Source organism: Erpetoichthys calabaricus, chromosome 5 (genome assembly GCF_900747795.2).
Source record: "Erpetoichthys calabaricus chromosome 5, fErpCal1.3, whole genome shotgun sequence".
Classification (NCBI taxonomy): Eukaryota; Metazoa; Chordata; class Cladistia; order Polypteriformes; family Polypteridae; genus Erpetoichthys; species Erpetoichthys calabaricus.
The window spans coordinates 219,185,863-219,202,533 of NC_041398.2; the positions used below are offsets into that span (position 1 = coordinate 219,185,863).

The 16,671-nt window shown below is 41.1% G+C and overlaps 1 protein-coding gene across 6 annotated transcripts in view; it reads right to left on the bottom strand.

Annotated features, from left to right (window-relative positions):
- Nucleotides 1-16,671, bottom strand: part of rab27b (RAB27B, member RAS oncogene family) — a 408,143-nt gene that overhangs the window by 203,034 nt on the left and 188,438 nt on the right. Inside the window, exon 1 of one of the 6 annotated variants that reach the window (XM_028802554.2) lies at nt 9,990-10,100. The exons of the other annotated variants lie outside the window; for them this stretch is intronic. The gene's annotated coding sequence lies outside the window, so the exon portion shown is untranslated. Of the gene's footprint in view, nt 1-9,989; nt 10,101-16,671 lie in introns of those variants that run through there. 6 annotated transcript variants of the gene reach the window in all.

The following is a 16,671-nucleotide window of genomic DNA, read 5'->3' on the forward strand; positions in this document are numbered from 1 at the left end:
ACCGCAGGGTGCACACACACACACCCACACACTAAGCACACACTAGGGACAATTTAGAATCACCAATGCACCTAACCTGCATGTCTTTGGACTGTGGGAGGAAACCCACGCACACACGAGGAGAACATGCAAACTCGACGCAGGGAGGACCTGGGAAGTAAATCCTTCATTCTATCAAACTTGTTTTATTACTTTCTTATTCTGCCCTCCCAGTGTCTTTGTAATAAAGGCCTCTAGAAGCATTTACCTTGAGATTTGGCCGTGGTGAGGCAGTGCATTCGTCACAATAAATACCTACGTGTGCAGTCCATCCATAGTAGGCCACATTGTAACCAGCTATCAAAAGGGCGTCGTGTCATTTTTATCAGTTTCTGGCAATAACTAACATGGCTTTTGTATTATGGTTTCTTTTCTACTTATTATTTGATTACAAGTTCACTTTCATAATTTAACATATGCTTTGTTTTTTGAGTATCTTCTCAGATCATTATAGCCGCTGCTGGAGATGTGGTGACCATTGTTGGGTGCATGACATTTATTTAGGGGTTAACTTCACATCAGAAGCCCATCTGAGCTCAGTTTATAAAGTTAATCTAATAATCTCATCCAGTTGAGCAATAATAAAATAGGCACTGGCACTTTGGACCTGTTAGTGGTTTCATGTTTTGCCCAAACATTTAAAATTTGAAAAAATTGGGGGCTTCTGCTTGCTTCGCTCTCCAACCACCTCGGCCTACGCTACGCACCAGCCACTTCGCATCTCTGCCACATGCGTATGTGGATTTCACGTTCCCCAAATAAAAAATCTTTTAATTCTTGCGGATACTCCTCTTCATTATGAAGAAACACTACTTTTCCCTGATGGCAACACGAACTTAGATGATCTACAAGTCTCCGACATAAAGTTTAAATTCGAACAATATATTTGATCTCTTTTCGCTGTTCCGCTATTTCACCGAGTAATAATTTCCGTTTGTTTGTGCTAATGCGATCTTTACTATCATTTTTTTGAGACTTTCGAATTTTAGTACTTTCATTATCTCTAACCTGCTCTGCATCTGTATCGTGTCTTTTATTTCCGGCCCCAGGCGTGGTTAAATCTCTTGGCACAAAGTCTCATCTCGCAGGATGTGAAAGTGTCTCTCTGAAAAAGTCACGTCTCATCCCAGGCTAAAAAGTCTCGTCTCATCGCAGGGTTTTTTCATTATAATAGAGAGACATTTAGGCCTGATGCACACAGAGACCCACATTAACACAAGTGCTTTTTCCATGTGGTTTTTATGCACTGACTTGTATTTTTTAACATGATTTATGCACTTTCAATTGGTAATTTGTCATGCATGTGTCAGTCATTTTATGTTTAAATAAATTCCTACTGGGAAAAAAAGAAAAGCACTGCAGCCATTTTGTGCCACATTTCCTGTCACATGCAGACATTGTGTTGAGTTGTTGACATATTCTAATAATGCACCTTGCCAAAAATTAATGTCGAGCATGGAAATTGCAAAACTATTAGGGCATCGGAGACTGAGACAATAAAGCTTCTTGAGCATGGGAAAGGCACTATATAAATAAAATGTACTATAATTATTATTATTGTGAACATTCTTGCACGACACTTGCAGTGTGTGTGTGCTTAATCAAATGTGCAGGAAACAGTAACCAGGAAAGAGAGGGTTTTTCGTATTGTGCCTGCTGAAAAATGCAAATAACATACATGATTATGCATTTTTGTGCATCTAGGTGTGGAAAATATGCAAGATATTGCTTTTGTTTTGTTTTTTTTAACACACTGCTCTCCTCCACAGTGAGATGAACCAGAGCCATCGAACATAAGTCATTTTACTGGTGTGCAACAAATCAACCGTACAGAAAAACACTAAAGTGTAACTTTTCACTTATAGCGTTACTGAGTCCTCATACCAAAGAATATGCATAATCTCTGCCATTCACATTAAAACAGTAAAATTATTATTGGTTTCTCCATATGGACAGATCTTCACAGACAAGACCACTATAGAGATGTAGCACTAATGAAGCTCATTTCTGTAAACACGAACAACTCTTAGCATACTCTATTAAAACTACTAAGAGCTGGTCACCATCATGATGGTGCTTTCACCCTTTCACTCTCTCTCGTGTCTAGGAGCTTTTATCTCCTCTCATGTTTCATCCCACGCCACTTCCTTTTCAGATTCCTTCCCACTTTGTCTCCTTTAACTTTCTCTGCTCTACATTCTACCTGCTCTCTCGTCTGTTATGACTGCCAGCTCATTTCCTGCTCTCCTCACCTCTCATGAGATAATTCAGCTAATTTTGCTACATTTTGTTTTCTTCTTTTGGACCCCTCTGTGGTCTTTCTAACAGTTACAGCTCAAAAGGTCTCCTTCCTGCTTTAGACTGAGATTCACACAAGTACATGCGGACAGGAGTGTGAACAGCAGAAGTCACCAATGGACATGAAATAAAGATAAGCAGAAAATGAGCCATGTGAGCTCTCTGGATGTTGGTTATCACTCACTCTGTGACAGTGGAACTGCACAAAACCCCGCTTCTGTCTTCACTCCAGCTTACCTACTGACTTCTTATGAGGATAATGAGGAAGACACACAAAAGTCTGATAATTATCACCCTTCAATTTGCCTGCCTTCAAGACCCCCATGTCAACTACCAATTCCAAGGAAACCACAGCTAACAGAAACATGCACTCAGGATGTAATTTAAGAGCACTCAGCCTTTGATGTGATTGGTCACCTTTGGTGACACCATCAGAAGAGGTAGTGCAAGAATGAGACACACAAGGAGGAGTAAAGGCATAAAAGCCACGCTGAGAGTCACCTTCAAAGACCCTCAACATGACAGAGTTTATGAGAAGGCACTTGACAGAGGGTGCTCCGGTCAAGTGGGGTTCAGGCACATGTGAATGCAGAAGAAAGGGGATGATGGTACACGTAGTATAAGAGATAGCAAGTATTTTAAAAAATGTATTCTATCACCTGTCTTCAACTGGTAACGTGGCTAGTAAATAAATAAACATACAAATAAATTAATGCATTGTGAAATGTGACAATAAATAAATAAACCTACAATGATATCTACTCTATATATATATAATCCTAAGCCTAAAAGTGCAACATATACAGTCAACCCTTGATATACGACCGGCCTGACATGCGAACAACTTTTGTTTTGAATTACGACCAACGTCTTGCGTTACGACCCGAATGCGGTCACGTGTATCCGCTTGTGCGATTGTAAACAAACAGCTGAGAGCGTTTGTAAGCGTCAGTCGGAGCCCAGATACATGTGTTTGTGGACGTAACTTCAGTCAGTGCAGTGATTTATATAATTTATTTTGATAATTGCTAAAGAAGGAAGAGAAGGTAATGAAGGTAAAGAAAGCGATCAAAATCAAAACGAAGAAGGAAATTGTGTGGAAATATGAGAGTGGCGTTTGTGTGAATGATCTTGCTAATATTTACAGCATGCCGAAATCCACCATCTCGACAATTTTACAAAGAAAAGATTTGTATAAGGAAGCTCCTTCCAAACAATAACCACCTTCCATTTCATTCTCCTCCTCCATCCTTCCTGCAAGCCAAAGATGTCAACTTAAATGGTAAGTACAGTATGAAATTGTTGTTTCTGGTAGGCTAGGCACTTTTTATAATTTTTTGGTTAGTACATTAGAAAAATTATTGGTGTTTTTGGTAAATTATGCACATTATACAACCCTTTTTTATTAAATAAAGTTAAGTAAGTGTTGCTGTGGGAGGTTCGGAACACATTAAGGACATTTCCATTATTTCTTATGGGAAAAATAGTCTTGACTTACAACCAACTTGAGTTACAACCAGCCCTCGCGAACAAATTGAGTTCGTAAGTCAGGGGTCCACTGTATACTCTTTTCAGAATTTATCAAACTTTAATGTGATGTTGTGAGATTTTCAGATTCTTAATTCTGTTTTTAAATTATAAACTAACAAATATCAAGAACTCACGTCCCGCGAGATAAGACTTTGTGCCAAGAGATTTAACCACACCCGTGGCTGGAAATAAAGGACAAAGAGTAGGACAGCTGCTGTACAGGCTTTTAAATGTTTGAAATTCCACGTGGGATGCAGATCACACGGCACGGCAGCAGCAGCAATCCAGCAGCTGACCGAGCAAAGAGGAGGTAAAAAAAGCTGTCTTTGTTTCCCATTGTATCACCATTTAAGAGGGGGTTTTGGAGGAGCAACCGTATCTCCTTGAGGTGCGTTCAGCACCCCTCTTCACAACGTGAGCGGCAGAGACACGAAGTGGCTGGCACATAGTGCAGAAAAGGTGGGTTGGTGAGCGAAGTGAGCGGGGGTAACCCCCTAGTATGAGTATAAATAAATAAATGTGTCATGAAATATATTTTTGTTGCTTATTTTTTTATAAATTTACTTATTCGTTCTTTCTTTATTTATTTACTTCTGACATGGCATACAACATGAAATACAGATTGAAATTAAAACTGTTACTTTTACCATCAAGTTTGCGATGGTGGCCTATAGCAAATACTTTTTTCGGATTGGTTAATTGTCAGTTGGGGGACACGCACAGTTCTAACTTGCACATGTCTATGAGCCACAGGATACCCAAAGAAGCAAAACACATACTCAGAGTTGTGACTGCATATCTGTGGTGGACAAGAGTGCAAGAAACATTGGCCAAAATTACTGCACAAAGCAGCTACTTTAATTCAAGAAGCCCAAATTTCATCAGCCTTTCAGAACTCTGCATTTGACATTTGGTGACTGTCTATAAACGTAGCAGTTGAGGGCATTAGATTTTTTGCACGATCTACCAATGTCATGATCAGGGCTGATTTTTGGGGTCCTTTTACTATTTTCTGCCATTTTGCGTAACTGTTGTTAGGGTTGTGTCCCAGGTTTCTAGGGGCGTGGTCTCCAGAGTCTCTCTAGAGTTCATCAGCACGACAGGATAAAAGATCAGTGTAATGCACCAGGCTTTATCCGACAACCACAACAACAACAACTCCATCCATCCATCCATTTTCCAACCCGCTGAATCCGAACACAGGGTCACGGGGGTCTGCTGGAGCCAATCCCAGCCAACACAGGGCACAAGGCAGGGAACCAATCCCGGGCAGGGTGCCAACCCACTGCAGGACACACACAAACACACCCACACACCAAGCACGCACTAGGGCCAATTTAGGATTGCCAATCCACCTAACCTGCATGTCTTTGGACTGTGGGAGGAAACCGGAGCGCCCGGAGGAAACCCACGCAGACACGGGGAGAACATGCAAACTCCACGCAGGGTGGACCCGGGAAGCGAACCCAGGTCTCCTAACTGCGAGGCAGCAGCGCTACCACTGCGCCACCGTGCCGCCGACAACAACAACTCTCTTTGCTAATTGATCTTCATGTCCCTCCTGTTTTTGACTTTATAAGAATTACTTATGAACGCTTTGAAATCAGTTTTGTTTTATGTCTGACAAATCCTGACTCACTGGTACAAGAAAACCCCCACATATGACACACCGTTTGACATGTCTAGATGTCTACTTACACAAGATGATGAACCTTTGGGGTTTCTCCCTATTTTTGTCCAACTAGAGCCCAAAAACCCTAATTATTACATGATTTTTAGACCAAATTTTGTTTAGGAAATTACACTCTTATGATAAAGAGTCAACCAATAGGTGTCTTCAGCAAAAATGATCAGAAGGACTTAAAGCTGTTTATGCCACATTAACTGAGCCCAGGGGCTCACCCCCTAATGGGATATGTGGGGGTCAAAGTTATTCCTTTTCACAAAACTTAATAAAAATGGGGATCGGTAATATAGGCATGTGGAGTGTCATTTTATGCTAATTTGATGTTGCTGAACATGAATATTTTTGATATTTGATTCTTTACAGCACACTAATAGCCACTCCCAGAAGGTTAAAAATGACACATTTCAAACATAAGCATGTGCATAACGCTTGAGATTATTTCAGGGTCAGTGATTACAGATATGATGTTATTTTTGATTTTTAATCCTTTACTAGAAACCTAGCCCTCTATGGAACCCCATCAGAGGTTGAAAATTAACAAATTTCTATAACAATCGAGAATATTTAGACCTCTGTGGTGGGTTGGCACCCTGCCCGGGATTGGTTCCTGCCTTGTGCCCTGTGTTGGCTGGGATTGGCTCCAGCAGACCCCTGTGACCCTGTGTTCGGATTCAGCGGGTTGGAAAATGGATGGATGGATGGATATTTAGACCTTAAACATTCTAACTGAAGCATATATTTTAATATTTTTATTTTTCTTTATTATGTACATATACCTCATGAAATAAATATTTACATTTCTTATGAACAACCCAAATTAGGGTGGCTTATGCTAATTCAGATTTTTCTCATGTCGTGTGTGATGTCACAAAAATAAATAAATAAATAAATAAAGAAGCTCTTTAATAAAAATGTATAGAAATAAGCAACAAAACATATATTTCATGACATATTTAATTATTTGTGCTCTCATGTCACTTTGTTTTATTTGTTTCCTGTCACATTTCACTATACGTTTATTTATTTGTGTATTTATTTATTTTTGTCATGCATTGGGCTACCTCTGCCAGCACGCAGTTACCATGAAGTCTCCAACACAAAATGCTTAAAACACATTCGTAATTAAAAACAAATATTAATAATTTAATATTAAATTAAATTATTGTTGTGACCATAAAGGGGAAAAAAAGAAAAAGAAGAGAAACAGAATTTACTTTAGTGCTGCATGTAATTCATCGATTGCTGGCTCCAGCCCATGGCACTCAACTGGCATCCCATGCTGCAAAGTATTAAGTCAGGTGGGGTCCGGTGAACCTCATCTGTTGTATTTAATGTGTCTGAGCGATTATGTCAGAGCTTTTTGTATGCAATCTGTGGCTCATCCTGCTTTCTCTTTGATCACGTCATTTTGTGAGCACGGAGAATCCTGTTCTTGTGCTTTCAGATGTCACAACTGTTTGAATGCTGTACTTTTAAGCTATTTGTGCATGAGTCATTAGCATGTCATGGTCTGCAAAAGCAAAAATATTAATAAGAAGAACCGATAAAGGCGTCCTCCTATTAGCTCCCGTGCACTCCTGCTGCCTGATGGTTATTGTTCTTGTGTTGGCGCAGTTTTTGGGTTACACTAAAACCCTCTCTCCTTAATACAACATGTAGCGTATCTTTTACGTTGAACCAATGACAACGGTCAAGATAAATTTCATGAAGATCAGCTCAGTCATTTATGAGTGACTGGCACACAAGCAAACAGACGTAACAACCAACAGCTCTCACTGACACAGTGGATAATTTTGCTGCCTCACAGCTCCAGAGATCTTACAGAGAACCAGCAGCAATGCCACATGCACTTCAGAACCAGTCATCCACCGGAAGCTAAGTATGTTTAGGCTTAAGCAGCACTTGGATGGGAGACCAACCAGGAAAAGCTTGGGTGGCTACTGGAAGAGGTGTGGGTGAGGCCAATGGGGGGCACTTATCTTGTGGTCTGAAAGTGGATCAGTGCAATGACGTGGACACTGTCCTGTAAAAATGGCATCGTCCTTTGGATGAAACGTAAAATCAAGTTCCTGACTCTCTGTGGACATTAAAGCTCCCTAGGTATCCTTCGTAAAGAGCTGGGTGTATCCTGATGTCCCTGTTAAACTGCCCACCATGGCTTAATCATTCTGGCCCCCTAATCATCCCCTATCTCTAACTGGCTAACCATCTCTCACCATTTTACCACCTAACAGCTAATGTGTGGTGAGCATACCAGCACAAAAATGGTTGTCGTTGCTTCATCCAGGTGGATGCTGCACATTAGAGTGAGTTGAAGAGGCTTCCCACTCACTATATAAAGCACTTTGAGTGGTGAGAAAAGTGCTACATAAATGTAAAGAATAATTTTTATTATTATTATTATTATTACTTCAAACCACTCTCTGTGTGCACCTTGCATGTTCTCTCTGTGTTAAACAGGCTTATACTAAAAACCCAAGGTTGAATCCCCCATCCTCAAAAACATAAAAGACTACACTTGTGAATGTGTCTGCCCGGCAACTGACTGGCATTCCTTCCAAGATTGCTTGCTCCATTGTTCCCAATGCTGTCAGCTTGAGCTGTGGTCCTGCCACTGTCTGTTTTAAGTTCCTTTAATTCCTTTCAGTTTACTCATTCACGTTCTCCTTCCTTTTGCCCACTGTGCCTGCCGGTGCGTCAGCTCCAAATGACCCTATACTCGTTCAGCAGGAAAAGAAAATGGGCATAAAAAAAAACTGTCGTAAAAGACAAACACTGCACCGTCTTCGGCAGGGGAAGAGAAGAAAAACAAAACTATAGAGTGGAACTGGAAGTATGTTATAAAGCGCTATATCCACTGAGGCCGCTCTTTCACTTTCCAAAGTAAACTCAAGCCAGGGAACATACTAAGCACGGGCAGAAAGCCTTTCCTAAAAGAGCTCAAAATGCCACTGGTTAAAAATTAATGAAGATCAGGTACATTGCCACAAAGTCACAGAGCGACTTCCCTGTTTCAAGTCACTGGAAGCAGGCTCAGCAGGAAAATCACACCCCTCCCAGCTTTGCATAATAAGTTCAGCAGCCTAGCTGGTTGCTAAGAAGACGCTGACTCTTTTATTTCTCTTGTTTGCCCCAAGGCTGAAAATTCTGTCTGCCTAAATACCAGAAGTTTGGAGAGAATGCCTTGTAGTGTCATGACAGAGACAGAAGTGAGCACCGTTCCTTTCTAGAACTTACTTTACCCCCAAGCGCCCCTACACTACACCACACACGAACTCCGCATTCTGACACTTCCCATTGACTGGATTTATTTACATGCATTGTCCATAACTCTGCTCTCATAAAAAAATAGTGTAAGAGAATCACTGTTTGCACTTTAACAATTATAAACACAACAAATTTAATTGACTCCAAAATTATTAGGTAGTCAGTCAGTCAGACATTTTCTAACCCACTTAGTCTTGAACAGGGTCACAGGAGGTGCTGCAGCCTATCCCAGCTAGCACAGGGCGAAAGGCAGGAAGAAACCCTGGACAGGGTGCCAGTCCATCACATGGTGAACACACACACCCCAACCACACACGGGGGCCAGTTTAGTATCGCCAATCTACCCAGCATGCATGTCTTTGGACTATGGGAAGAAACTGGAGCACCCGGAGGAAACTCACACAGGGAGGACCGAGGATGCAAACCCTGGTCTCCTTACTGCAAGGCTGCAGCATTACCACTACACCACCATACCCTATTTGATAGCGTTGACAGGATTTCCTCCAATTTTCTTGTAAAACAATAGCCAGACACACACACTTTCAGTCATCTGCTATCTTGGTCATTTACTATCATTGCTCCTGCTGGAGAAGCCACGGGCCACCTTACAGATCATTTGCGGGCCATGCGACTAGACAGAAAGCAATTCGTGTCTGTCCTCCTTGGCACTTTTCCAAGCTGTTGCTGACTGCATCCCAGTCTACCTCATCATTAGCAGCACTACACTTCACACAGCAAGCAGGCTTCTCTGGGCAGATCTGCCATTTAGCAGCATGAGTTGCTCAGACATTTCATCTCACTTAAAAGCAAACCAGAAAAAGTGAGTCAATCTGTACTGCTCAGCCCCTAAAACCTTCTGCCAATGCTTGCCACAACGTATCTCACACCATCATGCAGTTGGCCGGCCTGTAAAACTGGGTGTGAATGCATTCCAGTGCCATGGGAATCATTCAGCCGACTGCCTTTTTCTTCCTTACAGGCTGTCAAATCTCCGCAAAGGTAAAAGGCGAAACACATTTTTGTTGTATCATTAAGCAACTTTAAAAACAAACACCAAGAAGGAAATGGGAGACTGAAACTAGAGATGACAAAAATCTTTTGAACCACCACTACTGTTTACCCACACCAAAGAAAGAAGACAAGAAAAACAGAATCGATCTCTTCTCACCAATTTGGTTTGAATCCCCTGGAACAGCTGCTAACATGCAGCTAGGTGAACAACTTCCAGCCACAGTGCTTAGCCCCACCCCTGGGCACAGACAGGCAAACTCTGGGAAGTCATGCCTCTTGGCTTTTCATGCATAAAAAAAAGAAAAAGGCGTGGCTAAGCCATTGCACACCAATGGAATCACATGTGTGGGTCCACCTCAGGCAAATTTCATTACGCCTGAGAAAAGCTGCCTCTTTGCATACGTACACACGCACACACTCCCAGCACGGACTACAGATGGGTGAAAGTACCACCACTCCAATCTGCTCCTTCACTTCACTTTTTTTCTTTTTTTTTAATTCTAATAAAATGTAGACTCCCTCACAGTTTTCTATAAGACTGGGTTTTAATAAAATGCCAGCTCACTTTCGGTGTGGAGTGTGCATGTTCTCTCCATGTGTTGAGGGGTTTCCCTTCCACATCTCAGAGACGGGCAGACTAGATGAATCAGTGACTTTACATGCGCCACTTGGAAGTGAGTTCAGGGGGCTGTCTGCTTACGAAGCATGTGATAGACTGGTGTTCCACCTATGGATGATTCCTTCTTTTTGTCTTAGATTGCCAGGGTAGGCTCCAGTTCCCTAGCACACTAAAAAAGGGTACATGGGTTATTATAACAACAGTATCTATGCTTACCTATCAAAATTTAAAAACAGCATTCATTCTTTGCTTGTCCTCAGTATCTTCAAGTGCCTCGGCCTCTTACACGGTGTTTCCTCTCCAGGTTGCATTCCTGCTTCTCAGACTCTGTCACTTTGAAATGTCTTGCCCACCTCCTGTCTGCTTTTTGACTACCAGAAATAGACAGGCCTGCATTATTCTTTCTCATACTTTCCATCTTTGAAGACAAATGTGGAGCTGGATATTGTTATTTATATTATTACTTATTATGAAAAGTGTACTGTTCTTTAGACTTTTATGAATGTTGTCCTCAGTTAACTGGACATGCTGTACCGTTGCTATGATTTTCGATATTTCAGCATCCCAGACTGACTACTTCATATTAAATTGTTTTCTTTACTCTCTGAATGGGTAGGCAAGGGGGTAGCTGATCTGAACTCAATAACATGTAGTACTGTATATCTATGTAATTTACACATTGTAATGAATTCCATCAAAACATCAATAAAATATACAATATTAACATATGCAGTGTCATAACTTTGTATTGTATCTATTAAACATTTGACACCTCTTGCCCCACCTTTTGATTCTGATTCTTTTTTAAAGTGTGGTCTTGAATAAAAATGCAATATACACGGAGCTGCGGCTAAGCAAAATGCAATACGTCTACTTTGCTTTTAGTTATGACATGCAATCTATGGACATGAACTAAAATATAATATGCTTTTGTATTGAATTTTAAACTGACATGAAAATTGCATGCTGTAGTGAAAAGCAATTAATCATTTGGTTGATATGTCACAATAAAACCAAAATCAAAGGTCCCACCTGCATACAGTATATAGTACATTGGAATGTAGTTAACATTAGAACAACCTAGACAAGAACAGGCCATTCAGCCCACAACGCTCGCAAGTCTTATTCACTTAATTCTTCTAAAAAAACATCAAGTCCAGTTTTGAAAGTCCCTCAATTCTTACTGTTCTATTTTTGCTGCTTATAAATCACTGGGATTTTGAAGTTGACAGAGGACTCATCCCAAACCACATCATTTTGTTTTATCCATTCACTATTTTTGTGAGCCTTCCTTTTTTATTATAGGAGTATAGAAGACAGAAGATTTGAAGGCAGCATATGGCACATGGCAGGAAATAACCCTCGCTGGGACACTGATTTATTGTACAGTGCACACACTTCCATGCTTACTCACACCAGGGGACTCATGTATAAACGGTGCGTACGTACAAAAATGTTGCGTACGAACGTTTCCACATTCAAATCACGATGTATAAAACCTAAACTTGGCGTAAACCCATGTACATTTCCACAGTAGCTCATACCCTGGCATACACAAGTTTTCCGCTGTTTTGCAGACTGGCAGAACCCAGTGTCAAAGCATCTGATTGTAATTAACCTGTAACAACATAATGGTCCACAGAATGGTCAAACTATTCTAAACACCATAACTGCTTTAGCGTTGTTACTCTCACTGCACCTTCTTCTTCTCCTATCAGTTGCTCCCGTTAGGGGTTACTACAGCGGATCATCTTTATCCATATTACTCTCACTGCACCACTCGGAGTATTTATATCACTGCATCTGAGTGTGGAATCATAGATCTACAGCAGTTGATCGGAAAGAGAATTATCGCCATACAGCATCAAGCACACACTGCCTCAGCCATGCTGTCTATTGAACTGCTCTAATACGACAAACACTTCAGAGCCTTTCCTCATGGTTCAGAAACAGTTTCATCCCAAAAACCATAAACACACTCAATCAGTCCATCAAGTGCTCCTTGTAGAACTGTTTGTACTTATAAGTACAATTACCTCACTGTAAACTTGCGATACAGTTATTATATTGCACAACCTGAGCCACTTTATAAAGTGCGTATTTACATATGATAATAAATGGTTTATTACTGTATATTATACAGATAAAACTTTAACTTAATTTAAATAATCTATATTGTTAATAAATAAACATGTAAGGAAACGGTGTCGCAGCGCTAGCTAGGAGTTGGCGCTCCGTTCAGGGATTGTTCCTGCCTCGCGCTGTATGCCTCTTGCTGGGACTGGTGCGACACTGGATGGATAGAATAATTTAACATGTACTACGAAGATATTTCAATGATCCTTAAAAGTTTTGAAGAATCAGCGTACTAAGCTTACAGATGGCTTAACGTCTATTACAGAGCTGATTGTGAGGCGATTGGGTATTTGGAGAAAGAAAAGGACAGGAATTGGGGGTTAGTACGTTTGAAAAAGACAGTGCTGATGCAATAAATTATTTCATCGAAGGTTGTGCAAGGCGCAGCAAGAATTCTGCGTGTGGCATGAACAATCACTGCGCCACCGTGTTCCCATGTTTAATAACATGCTTTAACTCCTATCATCATGAAAATATCATGTATACATCTCAGTATTTTAATTATTCAGAGAGCTGTAATATCACAAATGTAATGGATTCTGTGTCCTGTCGGAGGAAGAGAAAGCCCAGAAGCACGTAGTGATTCACACGCACAGAGCACATAGAAGATCAAATACAAAACAAAGCATTTAACGTGCTACTTTAGTTACGATGGGATTTGAGAAACTAGTAAATTAAACGATTTTAAGATGAAGTTTATGATGTTCTACTTTAATGACAAAATAAACTACGTGATTAAAGTGGAAATTTAGAGATTAAAGTTGACATTTCTTACTTTTTTCCCCACTGTGTGCCTATTTTTTTTTTTCTCTGTACCCTAATAAGCTTTCAATTGAGACTCAGACGGTGGGCTACGACTCGCCTTTTCATTGTGACGTTGATATCTGACAAGTTCTTTTTTATTTGTGACTTTGTGAACTTGAGCTTTTGAGTTTCTCTGACACTCTATGTCATTCGATCAACTTCCTTTTGTTGTTTATACCACTGTTTAAACCAACAAATAGTAAGTTTTTCCTTGCCTCCACTTGGTTTTCGCTGAAATTCTTCTATTTCTCCGCGTGCTTTAGCCATTGCCTTTTCACAGAACGCTGAGCTTAAGGGCTATTTAGATTGATTTGCATATTCAAAGAGGTGTAATTCTGGGAGGAGACGGGGCGGGACAGCAGGTGCGTGCGTTACTTTTCACGCTGACCGGGATTTATGTAGCAGAAGAACTTGGAAGTTGGCATTCGCACACATTTATGCATCTGGATTTTTTTGTGCGTACAAACATTTCCGCTTTTGTGCTGCTTACACCATGTTATAGTGTGAGTTCTATGCACAGCGTTATACATGAGGCCCCAGGTTATTAGAGAGTGACCGCTTAACTCAACTTGCATGTCTTTGGGATGTGTAAAGGAAAAGAGTGCTCTAAAAACATCCACGTAGACACAAGTACAAAGCATGCACTTCACAAAGACTATGCTTGGGGATTTTATGCCACCTTACTGTATTTTACACATACAATTTTCAATGCAGGTCAGGTGGAACACTAGGGATATAACAGAAAAAACACCTCTGGATAGATGTTGCTCCATCACAGTGCACAATCACTCGTAGTTCCCAAAAACAATATGAAGTCCCCAGTCATTTCTGCCTGTATACCTTTAGGATGTGGAAGGAAACTGGGGCACACTAGAGCAGGGGTCGCCAACTCCAGTCCTGGAGTACCACCGTGGCTGCAGGTTTTCATGCTAACCCTTTTCTTAATTAGTGATCTGTTTTTTGCTGCTAATTAACTTCTTTTGAATTAATTTTATTTGACTTGCTCTTGAAGACTCAGACCACTTAATTGTTTCTTTTTCCTTAATTAGCAGCCAAACAATAATGAGATACAAAATGAACCAAAACAATTGGTGTCCATCTTACAATATCTGAAAATAAAGAAAGTTGAAGGTTTCCGGAATGTCAATCTTCTCAGGTCCCCAAATCATTTTAACAGAGCTCATAGAAAAGAGAAAATCAACAATTTCAGAAATGTCTGCTATTGCACCACAAGAGCAGCAACAAGCCATGAAATTAAAGAACGGGTTTAATTAACGACAAGAATTGGCACCTCATTAAGCAGCTGGTTAGAATGAAATTGGTTGGAGTTTGAGGCTCTGACTTAGTTGGTCTTCTGTTGGCTCCCTCACTTCACATTTCATTTCTGTTTGGGTGCCATTTAAGGAAAGAAATGAAGCAATTCAGGGGAACGATGAAGAAATTCAGGGGTGCAAATCTTAAAGAAGCAATTCAATTCAAATGAATTCACAAGAAGTTAATTAACAGCACAAACAGGGCACTCATTAAAAAAAAAAGGGTTAGAATGAAAACCTGCAGCCACAGTGGTCCTCCAGGACCGGACTTGACGACCCCTGCACTAGAGAACTCCACATGGTCACATGAAGATAATGTGTGAACACTACATAGACAGGGCCTGGGCTGATAACTATACCCAGTTCCATAGAACTGCACAAGAGCATCATTATCTGCTGTATGTCCACACTTCCCATATTTTGTTGCTTTTAATTAAATTCAATAAGAAAAAAAAACATGATGGCTCACAATGTAAGAATATTTATATTCTAAGGATTGAATATGACAAAGTGTTTGTTTTTAAATGTTGGCACAGTCCACCCACACACACTATATAATAATGCAGGCCGGGAGCCAGGAAGCAAACTCACTACACTGTGAGCTGTGAAATCGGTGGGGAGCTAAATGTACGCATAAACAGATTAAGGAAAGGTTGAATAACCATCCAATTTCAAATTCTCATATTCTAGTTCAGGTTTAAAAGTGGCTAAAGCCAATGCAACATTCTCCATAACGAAGAAGCTGTTCCCTATGAGGTGACAATCAAGTCCAGATGAGGTATCTGTAAATTAATAGAAAAACACACTCACTCACAACTGGGTCTGTCTAACGTATCAAGACTCAAGACAGCCCCATCCTGCTCCACTATGAGTGCATGAGAAAAGGCCCCTAAGTGGACAGAGAGAGCTAGGCAAGGCGGCATGCTAGAGGAAACATCAAAAAGAATCTGTGCAGCTGGAGGCAGCTTTGAGGACCTGTGTGCTGCAGAGAGGGCGAGGAGGCACAGAAAGTCTTGAGTAGCAAGAAGTCACATGCTGGAAACCAGACGACGGGGAGTCAGACGCCTATGTACATCGTAAGTACAATCATCCAGTATGCATGTGACTTGCTCTGGTGTCCAGAAGAATATTTGTAGGTTTGGAGATGTTTTCAGTGGCCCCTAACAGCGGAGGAGCTGGCTTAGATGAGCTAGTGTTAATCAATGTACCACTTTGGTAAGAAAAATAAACATGTCCATTCATTTAGGAGGTGAACTACTCATTCTGCATGGTGTCTCTTTCTCTGCTGCCTGAGAACTCTTTACAGTTGTAAGAGACGGCTGGCAGCTCAACCCGGCCGGGACACCCCTGAGATGGAAGGATGGAGGAAGGCAGCTTTTCTAGGACACTGCCTCCCCCAAGACGCTAGATGGCAGCTTCCCTGGACTGCAGCAGTGCCCCGGATTCCCACAGGGCACTAAGGGACACAGTGGGTGCCACCAGGGAACACTGTGGGAAGATGGTGGGAGACAAAGTTCTTACCTAGCCCAGAAGTACTAGTGGATCACAAGGATGGAAACCCCAAAGTACTTCCGGGCTGATTTAAAACTCAAGTTCTCCGTCTGACCCAGAAGTGCTGGCAAGTCACATGGAGGAAGAACAGAAGCACTTCCAGGTCAAGGACTATTTAAAGGACTGCTGAAGACCCAACAGGCGAGCCAGAGTCGGGTGGAGCTTGCTGGGAAGTTTGGAGGAGAAAATACAGCGAGAGAGGGAATTGTGATTAGTGTATTATTTGCCTGTTATTTGTGGCTATGGTGCTTAGGGGACATTATTTATAAAAGAAGAAAGAAAATAAATTACTTCTTGGTGCTTTTACCCTGTGTCCTGCATGTCTGTCTGTTGGGTTTATGGGGCAACAGTGACCACTAGCGTCCACACAGTCTATCTATAGACAGTGCCCTCCATAATATTTGAGACAAAGACAC